This window comes from Vombatus ursinus, unplaced genomic scaffold (assembly GCF_900497805.2).
Source record: "Vombatus ursinus unplaced genomic scaffold, bare-nosed wombat genome assembly UNPS02010769.1, whole genome shotgun sequence".
Lineage (NCBI taxonomy): Eukaryota > Metazoa > Chordata > Mammalia > Diprotodontia > Vombatidae > Vombatus > Vombatus ursinus.
Genome location: NW_020950547.1, coordinates 435,737 through 456,348, shown reverse-complemented (window position 1 = coordinate 456,348; position 20,612 = coordinate 435,737). Strand labels below are relative to the sequence as shown.

At 35.5% G+C, this 20,612-nt stretch overlaps 1 protein-coding gene across 7 annotated transcripts in view; it reads left to right on the top strand.

The window, feature by feature from the left end:
* SLC16A7 (solute carrier family 16 member 7) overlaps window positions 1-20,612 on the top strand; it is a 214,005-nt gene that overhangs the window by 22,787 nt on the left and 170,606 nt on the right. For 2 of the 7 annotated variants that reach the window (XM_027854953.1, XM_027854952.1), the window contains exons 2-3: window positions 9,797-9,843; window positions 20,396-20,435. The exons of 2 other annotated variants lie outside the window; for them this stretch is intronic. The gene's annotated coding sequence lies outside the window, so the exon portion shown is untranslated. The remainder of the gene's footprint in view (window positions 1-9,796; window positions 9,844-20,395; window positions 20,436-20,612) is intronic. 3 more of the 7 variants (XM_027854955.1, XM_027854954.1, XM_027854957.1) reach the window with 2 other exon arrangements.

Genomic DNA, 20,612 nt, shown 5'->3' with positions numbered 1-20,612 from the left:
AATGCAGAAAACTTTAAGGTTTACATACTTGAATTCAAATGAAAAAGAAAATATGACAAAGGTAAAGCATGAATACTGATATTTTAAATAAACCATAAAATGATAATATTTTCCTTAAATTAAAAAAATGATTGTCCTGGCATTATATCTACATGAGAAGAATATGTTTTTGCTTGATCCATGAAATTCAGGTGGTAGATCTCCATTAAAATATTAATATTTCTTTTTAAGATATCAATATTTTAGCTGCTTGTTTTGCCTACATTTAGCTGGATTTGTAGGTTTTTAAAAAATTATGCTGTTAATTATTGAAATAATTATATGCCTGTTAGTACTTGAGGGGATGTTAACTCAATTGATGAGTTTCTTGTTATCTTTTGTACATTCAAAAGATTATAGGATCATAGATTTAGAGTTGTAAAGGATTTTGTAGGTCACTGAGTCCAGGTCATTTATTTTCCAAATAAGGAATCTTAGTTTTCAGTTAAGGAATCTGAGGCCAAGAGGGTTTATGTGACTTGCTCAGAGTCACACAGCTTGTAAATATCTGAGATTGAATTAGAACTCAAGTATTCCTGATTCCAAGTCCAGCACTTTACTCACTAGGCTTTTCAAAAGAAGTTCAATGAGCCAGACAATGTAATTTCTATTTAATATAATTCTCTTTCATAAATTTAAAGAAAATATATTTCTAATTAATATAATTAAGTATGATTAAGATATTTCTATATTGTAGTGTTTCCCTGAGTATATGTTTCTTTATAGCAAATTTTCTTTATGAGGGTTTGGGGATAAATTAAATACAGATTTACAGGGTCATAACCACACTGGGCCATCATCCCATTTGGTGGCCCCAGGTAGAAGTCTCCTCCTCTACAATATTTCCATTTTTATAGATCTCCAAATTATCTTAAAAATTCCTACATAAAACACTACTGGAGAGACACTATGGTGAGAGACACTTTTGAAGTTCTCTTAAAATCTGTGGGCTTCATTTTCCTCATCTACGAAATCAAGGTAAAATTAGATGTATTACCTACCTCGTGGGTTGTTCATTTGAAAAAAAAGACAAAAAAAAAAAAGAAAAACCATTTACTAGTAAAATGCTGTCAAACCATACTTAACATATGCAAAGCAATATAGGAGAAACTGGAGATACAAAGATAAACATTTTGAAGTAGTTACCCTCAGGGATATTCTGCTTGGAGTAAGAAATGATCTTGGCAGGTAGTATCCAGTGTAGTATTCTACAGATCAGTGCTTGGTCCTGTGACAACATTTATAATAACACTGATAATATTTTTATCAGTGACTTGGATAGTCATAGAGAGTAAGCACATCAAATATATAGGTCACAGAAAGCTGGGAAGGACAGCTAAAACACTGGATAGTAGCAACAGGATCCAAATGCATATTGATAGCATTCGAGCAGGTGTTCTTAACCTGGGGTACATTTTTTTTTTAATGTTTTGATAATTTTATTTCAGTGTAATTGGTTTCTTTTGTAATACTATGTATTTTATTGTAGGATGTTAGAAACTTATTTTTGAGAAGAAATTCATAAACTTCATTAGACTATCAAATTTATGACACAAAAAGGTTAAGAACTTTTGAACTGGAACATTAGACTAAGCCAAATAAAATGAAATTAAATAGGGATAAATATAAAATCAAATTTGGGAACAAAAATCAATTTCACCAATATAAAATGGAGAGGCATGATTAGATAGCATTTTTTTTTCCAGAAAAGATTTGATGGTTCTAGTGGACTACAAGATAATTATGAGTCATTAGTATGACAGCCAAAAATAACTAATACAATATCAGGCTGCATTAAGAGTATCACACCTTCCAGAGATACAGAGGTGCTATGCCAACTGTATTCAGACCTCATCAAGCCTCATCAAGATTATTGTGTTCAGTTCAAGAAGAATATTAATAAACTGGAATGTTTCCAGAGAAGAGCAACCAGGGTAAGGAAGGATCATGATTCCCTTATCTGAGGATTTGTTGAAGGAACAGGGGATGTTTAGCCTTAAAGAAGGCTCAAAGTATATATGATAGCTGTGTTCAAGTACTTGAAAGACTGTCAAGTGGAGAATAGAGTGAGGGCTGAATGTGGAACAAACTGTGGATGTTGCAAAGAGTTAAATTTAAGCTTGATATCAGGAAGAAAGGGATCATATCTATCCCATCCTTGGAGGTCTTCAAACAGGTTGGACAATCACTTGTCATGTATGTTAGAGTGCATATTTTGTTGTATGATTTGGACTATGTGACTGTTGATGTACCTTTTCACTTTCAAATTCTGTAATTTTATGGTTGATTGCACATGTAGATAAAATAATTTATTTTTGAACAGTTGTATTGGCATGCTAGCTCATCTTCTGTAGGCTCACTGAAAGCTACCATGACTTTTTTTGGGAAGTTGGTAGGTGATAAATTTTTGCAACCAACAATGACATTTTGCACAATTTCTAACATTTCCTTGCATAATCTGTATTGAGTAATGTCTGAATTTCTTAAGGATTCAACATCAGGAATTTCTGGTAGTGAAGATGTGATCCTAACTTGCTATTATAAACTGCTGATTCTATAAATAAATTTGTATGGCTTAGATATTTGGTCAATGATTTTAAAATATATGTACATATATATATATATGTACACACATACATATATAATTGGTGAATTGGCACTCACAGAAGGTGTTTTGATTCTACTCTTGGATCTTAATTATTTCATAGACTTCATCTGGAGATAACCACTTTAATATCATTTGACAAACCTACTGGTGTGTACTTATTGTCACTGTTTTCTGTTGTCCAGTGAAGTGTTATCTGTTTAGTCCACTAATATTTTTGTAAGTTTTTAACCTGGTCATATGAAATAATATTTGTAAAAAGCACTTAGCACAGTGCCTGGCATAGAATAGGCACTACATAAATGCTTATTTACTTCCCTTCCCCTTGTTTCTCATGTGCTTCAAGAAAGTCTATCAATTTTCTTCTTCCTTTTTTTATAATAAATTGTTAATCATTCCATAATTGTCTTCAGATGATGAGCTCTACATTTCATTAATATTGTGTTAAGATACTTTCCAATTATATTATGGTCTATTTTATAGCTCCCAAAGTGTGTGCTGATAAGGGCATTTGTAGTTGTTATTTGCTTTAACCAATTCTGCCCACTCAGCTTTGATTTTTGTATGTCAATAAGTCTCTCGACATAGACTGCCTCAGCTTTTTCTTTCACTATATTTTTCTTCATGTTTCTTACCTGAAGAATGCCAAGGTATGTCTCCATTCATTCAATTGGTGTAGATCAAGAATTTTATATCCATTGAGTCCAAATGACTTTTTGCTCTTATTAAAGAAAGTTCCATAAGACAGAGAAGATGATCATTTTTTTTGGTTGAGAAACAATTTGATGTCATCCATTTACATCAAGTGATCAATAAAGTATTTTGGTACAACTTTCATTTGGAAGAGGTTCCACTTAGGAGAGCTGATAATGGGTCTAACTTGATTCTATTTATGAGAGGTGGTAATAGTTTTGAAACTAGGAAGATCCATAAGGGGTTTAACCTGTCCCTCAGAAATATACTACAATTTATATCAGTTCTTTTTTTTTTTTTTTGTGAGGCAATTGGGGGGTTAAGCGACTGGCCCAGGGACATAACTATTAAGTGTCCACTTAGCTGCCCTAACATATCAGTTGTTCTTTTGTTTGTTTGTTTGTTTTTGTTTTGCTTTGCTAGGCAATGGGGTTAAGTGACTTGCCCACGGTCACACAGCTAGTTAAGTGTCAAGTGTCTGAGACTGGATTTGAACTCAGGTCCTCCTGACTCCAGGGCCAGTGCTCTATCCACTGTACCACCTAGCTGCCCTTGGTAATGTGTTTTAAAAGAAGACTGATTTTTACATGTTGATATCCTATACCTATTATTTCAATTAGTAATAATTATAATGATAGTAATATTGTTACCATCAATTAATCAGTATTGGGGTGAGGAAAACACTTTCTAAATCTTAAAGTGCTTAGGTAAATGTAGTTCATTGTTGATTGTCATTTGACCCATCATGTAGGGAATTTCTAATAATTTAAATAAAGCACACAGGGTTTGATTTTGGTAAAAAGTTAATTATATATAGTACAGTTGGGGAAAAAAAAGCTTGGGTATAGCTACATAATGCTGATCTAAGGCACATTCAGCTTTTGATCCATAATTTAATTTGCTCATTTCCTATTGTTGGAAGGTCAAGAATGGAATCAGGGAAAATGGTTTCATTCATCCCAAGATTAAACAGACCTTGCATCACTAAATTCTTCTCTTCTAAAGGGAGTAAAAAAAGAAGGAAAATTAAGTAAACATAATACTGAGAAATGTTCATGTTTTCATGGGTTTGTAACTTCTCAATTTTCTTAATAAATTAATCCTCCACCTGAAGAAAATATCAGTTCTATTATTCCTAGAATTATCTTCTAATTCCACATTATAAACATTGAGGATAAATATATGTGTCCAGAAGAATTTAGCTCAACATAACTCATTGAGGTGAAATAAAAATCCTTCTGTTTCATCAATGAATTAATAGCTATAGCAGATATTTTAAAAATAAAATAATTATAATTTGTTTCTTATTTTAAAGTGTACTTAGATATTATTGCTATTATTAGAAAATTTAGAGGGCCACATATTGCTTCAAGGTCGCAGGTTCCCCACACCTGGCTCTATTCCTCTGATCCATGGTCTTTCGCTGACTTCTTTTCTGATGATACATTTCCTTGGTGATATCAGGAGTACCTGGTGGACCTTACCATCTATTTATCTTCCCTTTGTGCTCTGTGCAGGATGTCAACATGATGGTATTGAATGCCTCTGGCAGGCACAAATCTTCCTGTTTTATGCTTTACGTAATAATAATTGAGGACCACTAAACAAAGATATCTTTATTGATGTGTTTCCCAAGGAATCTTACACGATCATAACATATGCCTGGGGGACATATTGTTGAGGGAAAGTCTTTAAGGATGCATTTTGTTCTACTGAGTCAAATGCTTTTTGGGTCATCAATAGATTAAAAAGATTAAATATAGTGGGATCTTATATTCATTATACTTTATAGCTAAATATGTATATGTGAGGATGTCGTCCTCTTTAAAAAATTAAAACCTGCCTGTTGTTATGCCTGTTATTTGCATATTCTCCTACATATGTGTACATAAATCATTTTATGAATATTTTATGGAGATGAGAAAGTATACATATGGGTAGATATTTTAGAACAGCTAGGTGGTGCAGTATATAGAGTGCCAGGCCTAGAGTAAGGAAGACTCATCTTTCTAAGTTGAAATCTGGCCTCAGACACTTCTAGCTGTGTGACTCTGGGCAAGTCACTTCACCCTGTTTGACTCAATTTCCTCATCTGTAAAATCAGCTGGAGAAGGAAATGGCAGACCACTCCAGTATTTTTGCTAAGAAAACCCCAAATAGGGTCATGAAGAGTTGGATACGACTGAAATGAACAAGAACAAAGATATTTTTAGATACTTTTCCTGTTGCTTATGAGTCTATTCATCATTTTATCACTTCTAAAACAATTTTTTCTTCATACATTTTATTAGGTGCAGACTCTCTCTATAATTTCATCTTAAGGGCATTGTACACTGACCTGTCATAAGCCAAATCTGGTGATTCTGCTATGAGACTACATTGCTAAAAAGACATAAATTTGTTCCATTTTTTTCTTTGTCTTCTTTCATCTACAAATGATTTTTCTGGTATGGAGAAGTATATGTAAAGGCTCTCCCCTGTTTTCTTTGTTTCTTTCACATACTTTGATCAATGATACCCTTGATATGTTGTGTTGCACATATAGGCTTTAGTTTTTCTTGCATGAACATGACTTTCTTGAATTTCCTGACAAACTTTCAACAGACTCATTTTCTCCATTTTGGGGCTGTGCAGTGAGGTGATACTATTTGTAATTCTCTGTCATCTGTCTTTATAGTGTTTTCTGAATAAGTCTTTACTCTCTTTGGCAAAGAGAACATGTATTTGCTGCTTAGTCCAGATTCTGTTCTTTTGGTCTCCTTGTTATGGTGATTATTTTGTATTAGTTAAACTTTTGCTGTCACCTGCACATCAGACTGGGCTGCCACTCATTTGGGCTTCTAGGCCCTCCAGCTTCCACTTCCCTATGGCAAACTGTGGGGCAAGGATTTTTCTGTGACCCTATCATCTCTGCCCCACCATTTTTTTCCTAAACAGTATAGAAGTTCAGTTTTAGATTATTCATGCTCCTACCATTCAAGAAAACACCATAGTATTTCAGTATTTCCAGTGAACTCAGACACTTGACTACTTTTCTTTTCTCTTTTTTACGTTTCAGTTAGAGATGATTTATTTTGTATTCCATTTTACTATGAAAGAACAGAATGGCCTCAGAGATGAGAGATAATGGATAGAAGCATCAACGCAGGGAGGCAAGAGTGGAGTCCAATGCTGCTACTCCAAATAGTCCCTCTGTTTTACAAAGTTGACAAGTTTAGCTCTATTGAGTTTCAGATGACAGTTGTTCCAGTGATTCCAGTTGTACCATTTAAACATACAACTTGGGTGTTTAAGCAGATTATAAAGGGGAAAATGACTTAATTTATTAAAACTTTTTTTTCTTTCTAGACATATTGAGGATAATGTGACTCGTTAATCAAATACAGAGTCCAAATTAAAGAGAGACATTTTTTGTTGTTGTTCAGTAATGTCCAACTCTTCGTGACCCTGTTTGGGGTTTTCTTGGCAAAGATAATGGAGTGGTTTGCCATTTCCTTCTCTAGCTCATTTAACAGATGGGAAAACTAAGGCAAACAGTTTTAAGTGAATTGCCCAGGGTCACATAGCTAGTAAGTGTCTGAGGCCAGATTTAAACTCAGGAAGATGAGTCTTCCTGACTTCAGGCTCAGCATTCTAACCATTATGTCCCCCCAGCTGTCCTGAGAACCAATTTAGGTGCTGAAATTATAGCAGCACTACTTTCTCCAATAGCACTCAATTGTAGAAGAGTTAACAATGAATATCAAATATAAAAGCATTCAGATCACCAAGGGTCTTACTCCTCTATTTCCCAAATCATCTGTCTATTAGTAGGTGAGACTTCCTCTGACTCAGCCATAACTTCTACTCTGACTACCCTTAAAATGATTTTCTCTATTCTTCTGTTCTAGTACTACTATATCAATATCAGCATTGATGTTGATATCACTAGATATACACACATATAAACACTTTACATGTATACACTATATATGCAATGTGCTACTGTAACAGAAGAGTAAAGGATATATATGTGTGTATATACATTCATGTATATGTACACAATATACAAATGTATATTTATATAAGTACAAGTGTGTGTATGTGTGTTTGATAGCTAAAAACTGCATTAAGACTTTTGGAACACACTGTAAACACACATATCTGTACTTATCAACACATCTTAGATCAAAATTTTGGAGGCAAAGCCTCAGCTTGCTTGAATAATAACCACGTATCACATCTACATTGCATGTAATTCCCCAAGAGACTCTACTCCAAAGTTACTAATTGCTTTATTCCTGTTCTAAACTAAATCTTTGAGAATGAATTAGTCCAGGGAGGGAGCTATCTTTGCCTTTTTGCTCCTTGCAAGTGCTAGGTGAAGTCCAACATTTTGTAAAATTTCCCCCAGTCACCCAAGTATAAACATCCTAAGGTTGTGGAGATTTCCAGAATACCTTCAATAGCTTTAGTTATCAGTGATATGCCCAAGATATCTGTCAATGGAGAGACTATCATAGCAACCTCAGTAAGGGCCCATGTATAAAAATAGAGAGAGGGAGCTGAGGCAACTGAAGATTGGAGGCATAATCTGAGAGACCAGTGCTTCTCTGGGGTGGGAACCTGAATTTTCCACACCCCCACTAACTCTGCTGCCTTCCTTTGGCTCACTGCCTGGTCTTTCCCCACATTCTCCCACTCCCACCCCTTGCTCTAGGCATCAGAATTCCCAGTTATGGCTCTGATCATACTAACATTCCATTCAGGAGATATTGTTAAAGTAAGTTGTTTAGACAAATGAAAACTATGTAGTTTTAAAGAAACAGTTGTTTGTCATAAGATAGCTCTGAGAACCCTACATACATCTGACTGAAAGTCATTGCCCTTCTGAGTGTCCTGGTGTTTAGCCAACTCTATTTCATTAAAACTTATTGTCATAGTGTTTGACCAAATGTAGAGCAAATATGTTAAAGGCGTAGTGAAGGGAATGTTGCTAAATCAACTAGTAGAAAAAGTTCCACAAGTACTGCACTAAAGATGTAGGTTTGAGATCAAGAGGCATGAATTCAAATCCTTCTGCTACATGCTTCCTAAAGGTCTTTCAACAAGTCACTGAAACAGTTTCTGTTTTGGAAACTGTTAAGCTATGACTGCCATAATTAATTTCCTAGTGTTTGGTTTGTGGTTTCTATCACCCTTCTTAATATATCATTAATACCTAGCATTTACATAGTGCTTTAAGAGTTGCAAAATGCTTTATAAATATCATCTGATCCTCACAACAACCCTGAGAGGTAGGGGCTAGTATTATCCTCGTTTTACAGATGAGGAAACTAAGGAAGGGAGAGATTAAGTAACTTGTTCAGAGTCACATAGCTAAGTCAGTGTCTGAGACCAGATTTGACCTGAGATCTTCCTTAGTCCAACTAGTTTCCTGTATGTATAAGGATATGTTTTCTTCTTATATATTTTTTAACTTCTAGTGTCATCCTTCCTCCATGGATAATGTAAATGAATTGATATTGCTTGCCATATACACATACATCCATGTGTGCATACACACATGGATGTTTTTATATGTATTTTATATATGCATATACAGATATATCCAAAGCTATATTCCTAATTAAAGCCTTCTTCCCTTTTTTAGGTGCTTTGTATATTGGAATTTCATTTCCCCCTTGGAATCTGAATTAGCAATTATATGTAGGAAAAGGTCATGAGACTTTTTCACTCAAGGAGAACAAGGTCAATTTAGAGGTAGAACACATCAATAATAATGGGCTACTTATTTCACTTTAAATGCTTCATGTCTTTGGTTTTGGTACCTGAAACCGGTCTAGAATGTTTTCCCCTTTTGTCCCAAAGATAAATTCACAAGACACCATTTTCCTGTTATTTTTATGTCAGGCCTCCTTGTTCCAATCTCTTATTTATACTCAATTACTACAATTCCCACTTAGAAGCTGTGGGCTCCTTTTTGGTGAGGGTTCTCCACATTTAATTCTAGTCAGATCTGGGGCAATACACTTCCCTCTTGCCATTTTTATATCATACTGCAGTCAAACATCTGGAGAGGTATTATTGGCTGCCAAATGGAATTGAAGAAACTAATCAAAATATTTTCCATTTTAAAAGCCTCTATAATACAAGCACATGGAATGCTTATATTCCAGTTGATGTCTTGAGAAGTACTAATTTAGTGTCCTTATTTGAAAAAAAAAGGGTGGTGGTGGTGGTGGAGTAAATGACATCTAAGGATACTTCTGATTTTAAATCTATACTCATATTAACTTACATAATAAATAGTTATTATCATAGTTAAAGTCTTATCCCTTATCCATTTCTCATTTTTCAGAATGGACAGCTTGTATTAATCAGTCACATTAGAACAGTTGGAATTATGCACAATATCTTTTTTTGTCATTTTTTCCTCTAATTTTGTATTGATTTTTTTTTAACTTTTGTTCTACTTAGTGCTCTGATGCACACCAAGGACTTATTTGGAATTGACTTCTGAATCAGTAAGTATTTATTTACTCTCTTTACCATACCCATTTTATTTTTCTTTTGAGATACTGGTTGTTCCTTGCCTCATCTGTAGCCTTCTGATTCTCTTCTTAAAGGAAACATTCATGATAAACAAATGAGTAACTTCTGATTGATCTGTACATTTTTACCTCTTTTGTTTTTAATACCAAATCATATTTTTCCAATATTTTCCATCTTTCTTTATGCCTTACTTCACATTGGAGTCATCAATTACCTTGACATCATTTGGAAGATCTTGCCAATTTCTTAATAGAATTTCATTACCTCTTCATTCTCTGTAACAGATGTTGTCATATAGACTGTGATGATCATGATAGTGGTTTTTTTGGTGATTATTGTGAATATTTCAAGACAAAATGGCTAAAAATTCTGGGAAATAATTTAATTCAACAAAAAAACAGCAACTCAACAAGCCACTTACTAAATGCCTATTGTTCACGAGAACAAACCCTGAAATTTGAAATAGTTTTAGAAAGAAATTTATTAGGTCATCTGGTAGGAAGAAAGCACCAGAAAGAAGGGGCAGCTCCCTCCCCAGGTTCTGGAAGGTTTATTTTATATAGGATTTTGACAAAGGTATCACACATGAGTCACATATGAATCACATGAAGGAAATCCAAAACAAAGCTTGAATGGATCCAAAATAAATTCTGGGTGTAGGAAACCCCCCCCCCAAAAAAAAAGAATGGTTTTGAGTAGATTCAAGACCTGGGGAACCTGCAATTCCTTGTAGCCATCTCCAGCATTCCTAAAACATTCCTAAAAAATTACTGAGTTAGGGTAATGTTCTGGATGCAAACAGTCTCTGTGCACATAAAGTTAGATTCACACAATATAAAGAAGTGATAAATAATAATCCACACTACAGAGGTCACAATATTGTATTAGTTAGTGGGAATGTGACAAAGAAAATCAAGGAATTTTAAGAGTTGGAAGAAAACAGCCAGAATCTATTCTTATTCATACCTGAAAAGAGTCTCCAATATAAGGTAACTAACAAGTGGTCATTGAGATTCTATTTTGAAGATCTTCAGAGATAGACTTCTCTGGCAATCTATTCTACTTTTAGCCAATTTCTAATTCTGAAGTCTTTCTTGACATCAAGACCAAATTTGTCTTTCATAACTTCCATCTATTACACCTTTATTTTTTCTCTTCTGGATCTAAATAGAATGAGTCTAATTGATCTTCCACACAACAACTACTCAGTTACTAGAAGACTGCTATCATATTCCCTCCCTCTACCTGAGTTTTCTCTACCCTATACCAGATGTTCCCAATTCCTTCAACTGATCTCCATGTGAATTGAACTCAGATCCCTTCACCATTTTGGTTGACATCATCTTTATAATCTCTAGCATGGCAATATACTTCATAAGATATAATACTCAGAACTGAACAGTATAATCCAAATGTGGTCTGCCTGGGTGGAATACAGAAGGACTATCACATCCTTATATCTGGAAGCTACATCTTTCTTAATGCAGCCTAAGATTGCATGAGATTTTTTTTGCTACCACATTCTGCTACTGATTTGTGTGTATAGTAGAACAAACTCTCCAAATCCTTTTTTTTCCTTTGGGAGGGGGAGGGAACCAACTCCTCTCTAAGTATGCTTCTTCTTATACAGTATTTTTGTAGTTTTGTTCAGCCTTATTCTTTAGTCTGGCAAAAGATTTTTTAAAAAGTCCCTACCCTAAGGGAGCTACTTGGAACATATACTATGTAATATCTATATACTTATTTTTACATTCTGTATATGTGTATATGCAAACACTATATACTTACCCATCTGTGTATATGACCCAAGTAGTATGTGTGCATATACTCATGTATACATGCATGCAAACATTTCTGTTTTATACACATATATGTATGTGTATTTATATACACATATATGTATGTGTATTTATATACACATATATGTATGTGTATTTATATACACATACATATGCACATACACACATATTTCAAGGTGGGTTAGAAAACTAACTGGGGGAATTGGGAAAATCTCTATGATGTGGCATCTGATTGAGTCTTTAAGGGAGGTAGGGATTCTAAGAGAGCTGTGAGATTTGGGGCTATTCAGAGAATCAGGGGACAACTTTTGAAAATTTAAACAGCTAGAAAATGCATTAAATATGGAGACAAAGAATAGAATGTTGAATTACTCCCTATCTCTAAGAAGTTGTACAGGGGAGAAGTAGAATTTGACTGGTATGTAGATTGTAGGAATGTGAATAACGTGAAACAAGTAAAGCTCGCTTAGATCTAGCTTGATGAGAAGGCAACAAGGAACATCTACAGACTTTTGAACAAAGAAGTGACAAGATCAGGCCTTTGCTTTGAGCAGCTATGTAGAAGATTGAGTCTATAGAAGAAGGTCTGTAAGTTAGGAGATTAATCAAGAGACAAGTATAGATGAGAGATGATGAAGGTCTGAACCGGAGTGGTGATACTGTGAGTGGAGAAAAAGGAATTGATGGAAAAGATGTTATAATGAGCAGAATCCACAAAATTAGGCAACTGATTAAATATGAGGGTGGGGAGAGTGAACAGGAAGAGGCAAAGATGACTCTAATTTTTTTGTTGTTGTTGTTGATTTTGGATGTATGGTGGAACCAACTTAAGCAACTTTTTTATTCACTTCTCTGAGGAAAACCTATAAGCAATCATTCCCATTTCTTTTCCATTTCTTTATGTCTTCTGGTTTTATTTATAGTGAGACTATAAATATCCTATGTCATAATGATAATAATAATAGCTAACAGTGCTTCAAAGTTTGCAAAGCACTATGTGTGTATGTGTGTGTATAAAATCCTTAGCTTAAAGTCCATTTGAATAAGACTTCTCTCATTGGTGGAGATTAATTACTCAATGATTCAAGTCCATGATAGTGATGGAGTTGACTAGCCTCAAGAGAGATGATAATCTGTATCAGAATCCTTTCTCAGAGAGTTCACTGAAGGTAAAGAAAGATGCTGGGAAGAAGCCAATATATACTGGAGTGTGTTTCTATCACTGATTTGCTGCAGTAGAGTCTTTGAAGAATTTCTTTTTGGCCAAGATCTGGGACTTTCTCTTTTGGTTGAGCTGAAATGCCTCACTTCCAATGTCAGAGCTCATTCACTTTGTGAATTGTCTGGTATATTCTCATATGCATAACTCTTCTGATTTATGTTTGCTATAGGCTTGAATAAGTGTATTTTTTGTTTGTTTGTTATTTGCTAGGTGTGTCTTTGTGTAACTGGCATTTGATGGAAAAGGAGTCAAGCCTGGAATATATGGCTTGGGGGACTCTTTTCCCATTAATGAATAGTAATCAGGAGCTCAGCTTGAACCTAAAAAAATATTTCCTCTAGACTAACAATATTTATGGAAGGAATGAGCAGATAGATATATTTCTAACCTCCTTCTCTCTGAGGAGAGCAGAGTGCCCAGCCTCTAACCCTAATCTGCTTTCCCTTTTGTTGGAATCAAAACCTCCACTGGAGAAAGGTTAGTAAAGGAGACTCTAGAGGTATCTATTAATATCTCCTTCCAAGCCACTCCTAGGTATGTAATTTATATGGGAGGAAAAAAACAACAACACAATTCTACATCTGTATATGTGCGTATAACAAGGCGTGCCAAAAATTTTCATGTAGTTTTCAACTTCAATAGCTTAAAACTGCACTGACATCTTTTTTTCTCAGCCAAATACAAGGTTTATTAAAGATCTGCCATATTGATCAGACTCTTAAGGAATATAAGCATTTGTATCACTAATACAAGTGGGCCAGATTTTAAGAATATGAGCCCTTTAATGGACACAAGATGGACCTTATATATAGAAAGACTGTGGGAGGTACCTAGGAGTGGCCAAGCAGTTTGGGGTGACTGGAGGTGGGGGTCTAAGGAGGATCCAGATGGGTTCACCCCAGTAAGTTGGGGTGAACAGGACTCTGGGGACCTGTACCACGTGACCAAAGGAGAATGGAGTCTAGATAAGATTAAAGGTGAGAAGTGGCCAGGGGCAATTGGGAGGTAACAGAACAGAATTGGGAGATTAGGCATAGCCACAATGAAAGGCCAGTTGAGTGGATTACAGCCTCAAGCAAATGCCTGAGATTTGGGAAAAGTGCAGGGATATTCTTTTTTGGGGTCCACATCCCAAAGACATGGTCTTTTCCTTTTAGGGGTTCAGATCCCATCCCTATCGTTTCCCCTTCAAACAAATGGGACCAAATTCTTTTGGGGTAAGGAGCAAAGGTCTTGGCTTCTGAAACTGCTTCCTGCCAGCAAGGGATATAGAGCCATCCCTGCCTGAAGAGAGTCCCAAAGAGGAGGTTGACTGGAACCAAGCACAGGCTTCATCCAGAGGATGATGGGGGGGCACCGGCTGATACCCACTGTTTGCTTACAACTATAGGTGAATGACCTGTAGTCTGGAAGACACAAATCTGACAGAAAAGATTGCAGGGTCCAGATATTTCAATTGTTTGGGGGTATTAAATGACTACACATTCAGGTCAAAACAGCAAGATCTCACACACTTTCATTGATTTTTTACCAACCACTTGCTCTGATTATAGAAATTTGCTATAAAAGGATAAGCAGGGACAAATATGACAGGATAAAACATTCTTACCTCTATTTGGATTCAGATAGCTCAGTTTTCCAACCATGCAGTATCAAATACACCTCATAGTCAGTCTCAGGAATAGACAGATGGGTAGCATTCCTTTTCAAAGGAACATAAGGGGGAAACTGAGCCAAGAGGATCCCATCTTAGATTGAGGCTAAAATTGTCCTCTCAGCTTTTCCCAGTGTAGACTTCCTATCAGTATCACATTCTCTGAATAGCTTGCAGCATTTCTCTCAGAGATGGTGGATTATTGAGTATTTATGGATTATTATGATCCATCAGACAACTCAAAATAATGTATGGTCCCATGAGCTTTTACCTCAAACAGCAAGTTTCACTAATCACAGCTTTAAATTTGTCCTGGCGTAAAAAGTCAATTGTTAGAGATTATTTCTATATACTTGCAAATTCTCAGCAAGCCATAACCCAAACAAGTTTTTTGGCAGGTTTACACATTAGAACAATAACCAACAATAACCAAATTGTTCTAGCAGGTAACCAAATTATGAAAAGTTGCTTGACATAACTGACACAAAAAGTTCACCAATTTGAAACTTTAAACAAACCCATTACCAGTCAGGTGACCTCAACTTTATTAAATGCATTTCCAAATTACATTACACAGAGGAGCAACATCTCATTGCTAAGTTAAAACTACAACTTTAACAGAGTGTGCTTACCCAAGTTCAGAGGCTGGCTTCTTTACCTTGAGCAGGATGTGCTGAACCTGGGTGATGCTTCCAGGCAAAGGTTGTCCCAGGGCCTAAGGCCATTCCCAGAGGGGGAAGGATGAAACTTTCCTCTCCTATGAGAGGGTTAACAAAGATATCCACTTGACTCAAGGGGAGTGGAAGAAGGGAGTGACCAGGGTTGTAAGGAGGTGTTTCAAAACTTCTCAGTGATTGATCACAAAACTTCCAAAATCTGCTGAGATGTTTCTAGTTGTTCTAACTTTTTCCATGTAACCTCCATGAAGTAATATTCAGGGGTATAGAGGGAAGGGAGTAAGTAAGCCTCAGGGAACCAAAAAGCACCTGCAATTTTCTCAGTTCCTGGCACTGAGAGACTTGACAGAATTTTGCATAAACTTCTGGATAGGGTGTTCCATCCTTATCCTCTATGCTGCAGAAGGAATACCCAGGTCCATGGCCTGCAACTGAACCAGTGGACCGAGAGCCTAAGAGTATCAGGCTGTGTGTGAGACAGCCTTGTAACTGTCTGTCTAAAAAGCATCTCCAAGCCTTCCTAGGTGCTTGTAGAGCAACCCCAACTGCAGGGCAAGAAAGAAGGTGGGGGAGGCTTATATACCTTCCAGTCTTGGCTGGAGAAGAGCTTGGGATTAGGCAGCTTCCCTGTACAGGTCACCAAAATGTTGTGGCTTAGTGATTTAGGGGTGCTGGGACTCCAAAATCATGATATGTGGGTCCTGTCCAAATGAATTAGACCCACGCCTTCTTTCAGCCAAAGACAAGGTTTATTAGAACATTGGCCATATTGGCCAGACTCTTAAGGAATCTAAGCATTTGTATCACTAATGCAAGCAGGCCAGATCTTCAGACTCTGAGCCCTTGGCTAGACTGTAAGGATCTGAGCCTGTACTGACATCTTTTGGGAAACCCTCTCTTTCTCTCTGTCTCTCTCTGTCTCTCTCTCTCTCTCTGTCTGTCTCTTCTGTGTGTGTGTGTGTGCGAGCGTGTGCATTATCATCATAATCATGATCATCATAGGTAACATTTATATAGCACTCACTATGTGCCTGGCATTGTACTAGTGCTTTAAAATTACTGTTTTAATTTGGGCTTTACAACAACTCTGGGAGGTATTATCTCCATTGTATAGATGAAGAAATTGAGGCTGAGATAATTAACTGACTTGCCCAGGGTCACAAAGCCAGTAATTGTTTGAGGCAGGATTCAAACTCAGATCTTTCCAACTCCAAGTCCAGCACTCAATTCAGTATATACTTGATCATGGCCAAATATCTCATTTTCAAAGTACCAAGCTTTAAATGAATGCTTTTTGATAGTCTGAAAATATTTCTTTTTAATATTCCCTGATCCGTTTTCTCCCTCTCCTCACTCTCACCAAAGAAGTGGAATGAAATCCTATAATGCCTTCCTTAGTGTCACTTCATATTTGTCTTTGATTTTTTTTATGAGTCCCCATAGCTAAGAATCTCACATTGTAGTAGCCAATCTCCTTGTGAGAAGCTTTTATGAACTTAGCTCTGTTGATCCCTGGGCAGTTTGGAAGAACCTGCCAGGGCTTATACCTCATTAGTGTAAACTTCAGAAACTCAGAATCGTATCTACTCCTGAGGCTTAGAGTATAATCTCTGCATTCCATAATTGATATATGCCTATGTATGTATATGTGTGTTTTTCTTTTCAAAGAAACCTCATTTTAAGGAGAAGTTAATTAAAAATTATTATCACTAAAGTAATATATCTAAATTTTATCTACAGACACAATTTTATTGATTTTTTTAAATAAATTATTCTATGGAACAATTCTATGGAATAATGATTTATATATAACAATTCTGTCTATATCAATTTTATTAAGGGCCACATTGATTTTTAATTTGGAAGAAAAACATAATTAAATTTCTTACACTTTGATTGAATGAGAAGGGACCTTGGAAATCACCTAATTTTATCCTCTTTTTTCAGATGAGAAAACTGAAAACCACTTGCTCAAAGTCATATAGCTAGTAAGCAGCCTACTCAGAATTGAATCCAAGTCTTCCGACTTCAGATCCAGTGATCTTTCCACTATACACACTCTTTATCCATTAAAATTGGCTCTGAAACAAAAATATGTTCTACAGTTTGCCTTCCACCTACTTTTCCTATCTTATTTTATGTTTTTTTTTTCATTCACTCTTCATTTCAGTCAAATTGGCCTAGCTGTTCTTTTTGTACAACATTCATTTACATAAGTGATCCTCCATCTTTCTTCTTCCTTTTACTTCTTAGAATCCCACTGTTCGGGTAACACCTCCTACAGGAGGCATTTCTTGATTCCCCCTGCTTGTCAGTATTTGCCAAATACATACATACATTACATGCATGCATGCATACATCCACACACACACACACACACACACACATGTATATATATATATATACATATAAAACTTATAGGTGTACATATTGTATCCCTCTAGTACTGGGGTCATTAAATTCTGTGTGTGTGTGTGTGTGTGTGTGTGATGGATCCATTTAGCAGTTGGCTGAAGCCTATGGAGTCCTTAAAACAGTGTTTTTAAATGTATAAAATAAAATATATAGGATTACAAAAAACATCAAATATATTGAAATGCAGTTATCAAAACCTTACAAATAAATTCACAGACCTCAATTTAGGAAGTCTAGATATGATGGAATGTAAGCTTCATAAGGGTGGGCATTGTGTGTATGCATATATATAAATGTGTTATGTATATGTATGCATATGTGTATATGTTTATATACACAAGCACAATATATATTTTATGCACACAATATATATTTGTGCAAATAATATATATTTTACACACACATATATGTGTTTATATATATAATATGTATATATTATATATATATATAATAGAGAGAGAGAGAGAGAGAGAGAGAGAGGGGAAGAGAGAGATTCATAGTGCTTAGTATAACATCCTGTGCAGTGTTGGTGATTAATAAATGCTTTTAATCGAATTGAATAATATTCCCATTAACTGAATAAAAAGTTCTTATGTCACTTGAAGGTATAACTCAGTAAAATCTCAAGGTGTTATTTTATTTTAGTGTCAAGTCCTGTATAAATACCCCTAAACTTCTTAGGAAGTAATAGAAGAATGAAATCATTCTCCTTGACACAGCCAGGAGTGTTCAGGTATTTATTCAAAGTTGCTCATTTGACCTTAGTACACTATGCTACAGCTTTTAAAATAGCAAACCGATAACTTAAATTGTTCTGAAATGAAAAAAAAAGGAAAATAAAGAAACCCATCAGGAACACAAATTTCAAATCAATTTAGAATGACCCCTAGTACACACACACACACACACACACACACACACACACACACACACACACCAAAAAAACAAAACAGTGCTTGCCTTTGAGATTTTAAAGTATCATAATGAATAACAGCCTTACATCCTAAGATCATTATTCTTTAGAAAGCCTTTTGGATACCAGACAAATTGACTGACTTGGTTTTTGCGAAGGGAATATCAGTGGGTAACATATTGTGTCTATTTTATCTTATCAGAGTCAGCCACTTACTTGCAGAATTCTAGGAGGAATTTGAGTTAGAGTATCAGTAGGTAGCAGGTGTCTTTGTATGTATCTTGTATATTTTAGTTATGTAGACTCCTTAGGTCAGGGTATATGGCTGTGTATCTGTCTTGTGGAGTGTCAAGCACTACAATAGTGATAATATTAATGCTTCCAGCTTGAGTATTTTATACTTAGTTCAGGTCAAAAGTGGCTTACTTCAAATAATAGGGTAATCAGATCCTTACTACTTGTAATTCACAAGTACTGCTTTTTATTCTCAGCGCTTCTCAGTGTTCAGACAGTCCCCAGAAACATATTCTCATTCTCTCTGTCAGCCTTTTTACACACAAAAACATGGAGACTCACATTTACATGTGAGTGAGGATCATAGTTAAAATAAATTACTTTGTATCTATTGAATTTTGAAGAAAATAAAAAGGATCCTAGGGACTGAATCATATATCATTCCCCAAAATATTCCTGAGAAGTACACCTGCTTCTGATTTCATACACATATGGTTATCAGATTACAAAACAATATATACTTTTAGCTTATTTTTGGATTTAGGCTTGTAAGTTACTTTCCTGCTTCTGTATCTTTTTTCTATTAACATTTGAGTTGAACTGCACATATGCTGTTAATCTTGGAGTCAGAAGAGTAATTGTATGTTTCAAACTCTGCTACCATTTTAATGGCATACACTACTATTCAGTTTGGGGCTGCAGTTGAAGAGGCAACAACTCAGTAATCTTATGTATGAACAAGTTTTATAACCCTGTTGGCTAACACATTTTGGCCTCGATTCATCCCTCTTCAGATACATGTTGATACTAGTCTACTGTTCATTTGCAATGTTGGGACTAAATTCAGGAGTTTGAGGCTAATTGTAATATCGTTTAAGATCTGCTACAGTTTTTTATTGTGTATCATTTTGTCTCTGTTATGGAACTCTTTGTTCTATCAATTTCCCAATTGAGGCAAAAGAATGTGTTTTCCCCCCACATGTTCTTGCCTGTTTCAGTGTTCTCAATATTTTTGTTCCTTTTTCACCATCCTCCAGTTACTATTATTGAGGTGTTAGGCAATTAGAAGCTGATATTTTGGATTTCATGTTATCCAAGTATGCAGCAATAGGCAGTCATCTTGGCTACAGAGTACGACTTCTTAACCAAATTTTGGGGGGGTGTGTCATGGACCCCTTTGATGGTTTGGTGAAGTCTATGGACCCCTTTTCAAAATAATGCTTTTTAAATGCAGAAAGTAAAATATATAGGATTACAAAGCAAACTAGGTGTATTGAAATATTGTTCTTAAAAAAGTTTTTTTTTAATTCATACATCCTAGGTTAAAAACTTTTGTTATAAAGGATAACAGTTGCCATTGTACTGTTATACAGCAGAGTTCTCTATATGGGTCTAAAATCACATCTTCTGTGGGAAACCAATCTTGGTGGAGCTACTATTTCTCAGTGGCATTGCAGATCCAGAATAGTTACTGGCCAATTCAAGGGAACTCTCGATAGGAAGGGAGAAATTGGATTCACATAGCTCAAAATAGGAAGTAAACTTGAGGACAAATTTTATTTCTTGCTTGCTCTTATCTTTCTTTTTTTTCTTTCTTCCTTATAATTTAGGCCATTCTGATGATCACAGGCTTTCCTTCTGTTAATTTTGGTAAGTGTGTCCTTATTTCCTTTTGGAATGATAACTGCTATCAGCTTGAGCACTCTGTAAATACTGGAATGCTTCTTTACAGCTTCATTTTTCTGACACATTTTAATGACTGCTTTGCATGCCACTAGTATTTAAATGGCTGAAAGTCTCTAAAAGTGCATTGCTATTCTTTAAATA